Consider the following 970-nt stretch of genomic DNA (forward strand, 5'->3'; position numbering starts at 1 on the left):
AGTTATGGTGCAGGCAGCCTTTCCGTGTCCTACCAATCAAGGATGCTGTGCATCCTTAGGACAAATGAAATGAGAGAGGGTGGAACGGGGACTGACATGCCCCCACACACACACTCTGCATACATAGCGACTGCGTTTGCCACGGGGAAGTGCCCGGCTCCTAAAACAAGCTCTGCCATTCATAGTCCAATATGAATGAACTATTCATGCATGGTGGGGAAATGGCTGTTGACCACGCTGTCTTGGCAATGGAGCAAGCTAGAGACAAGATGCTATATGCACTTTGTCGCCTGGGAGACGGGAGGGGAAAAAAAAAATATAAAAAAAAAAAATTCTGTCAATGCAAGGTCTCAGTCATTGTGACCTTTTGTTTCAAATTTGTAACATTGCACATCTCACATCATGGGACGGCTCTACGGATAATTGCTTGATTCGTAACCGCAAACTTTTGTATATGTAAACCTTTTACGATCAAGTAAATCTTAGTACTTTTGAATGTGTGTTGCATAGGGTGAACGTTAGTCTAGTCTACCACCAGCCTTGCTAAGAAGTCAATGGGGTTGAGTTACTAAAACTGGAGAGTGAAAAATATGTTGCAGCTCTGCTAGGAAATCAATTGGCTTGTTCAATTAAAAGGGTTGTAAAGGTTTGTTTTTCATTTTCTAAATAGGTTCCTTTAAACTAGTGCATTGTTGGTTTACTTACCTTTTCCTTCGATCTCCCTTCTAAAATGTTTTTTTTTTTCGTTGTCTGACTTTCTCACTTCCTGTTCCTCCTCAGTAAGCTCTTCTGGCTGACTAACCCCCAGCCAGAACGACTCGGATAATGGGGGCAAGCCTGCAAGTCGTTCAAAATACGGCCGCTAGACTTGTGACTGGCAAAAAAACATGGGAATCAATCTCACCTTCACTGAGATCCCTTCATTGGATGCCAGTAAAAGACAGAATCACTTTCAAGGCATTCTGTATAA

Source organism: Rana temporaria, chromosome 10 (genome assembly GCF_905171775.1).
Source record: "Rana temporaria chromosome 10, aRanTem1.1, whole genome shotgun sequence".
In the NCBI taxonomy this organism is placed as follows: domain Eukaryota; kingdom Metazoa; phylum Chordata; class Amphibia; order Anura; family Ranidae; genus Rana; species Rana temporaria.